At 55.9% G+C, this 345-nt stretch overlaps 1 protein-coding gene and 1 long non-coding RNA gene across 2 annotated transcripts in view; one reads left to right on the plus strand and one right to left on the minus strand.

The window, feature by feature from the left end:
* Positions 1-345, plus strand: part of LOC116693377 (collagen alpha-1(XXVIII) chain) — a 71,301-nt gene that overhangs the window by 49,724 nt on the left and 21,232 nt on the right. The gene's annotated exons all lie outside the window — the stretch shown is intronic.
* Positions 1-345, minus strand: part of LOC116693495 (uncharacterized) — a 42,160-nt gene that overhangs the window by 38,408 nt on the left and 3,407 nt on the right. The gene's annotated exons all lie outside the window — the stretch shown is intronic.

Here is a 345-nt window from a genome sequence, read left to right on the forward strand (position 1 = left end):
TCGTCAGTTACGCCCCAGTGAGCGGAAGTACAACACTTTCGACCGAGAGCTATTGGGTCTCTACCTCGCCTTCAGACATTTTCGTTCCCTACTGGAAGGCCGACACTTCACTGCTTTTGTGGACCACAAGCCGCTGACTTTTGCCATGGCCAAGGTAGCTGAGCCGTGGTCCGCCCGCCAGCAACGTCATCTGTCCTACATTTCGGAGTTCACTACGGACTTGCAGCACGTTCCCGGTAAGAACAACCACGTGGCGGACTGCCTGTCACGGGCCGTAGCAGGGGCAGTCCATCTCGGTTTGGATTACAATCACATGGCAATGGATCAGACCACAGACCCGGACGT

Source organism: Etheostoma spectabile, chromosome 8, assembly GCF_008692095.1.
Source record: "Etheostoma spectabile isolate EspeVRDwgs_2016 chromosome 8, UIUC_Espe_1.0, whole genome shotgun sequence".
In the NCBI taxonomy this organism is placed as follows: domain Eukaryota; kingdom Metazoa; phylum Chordata; class Actinopteri; order Perciformes; family Percidae; genus Etheostoma; species Etheostoma spectabile.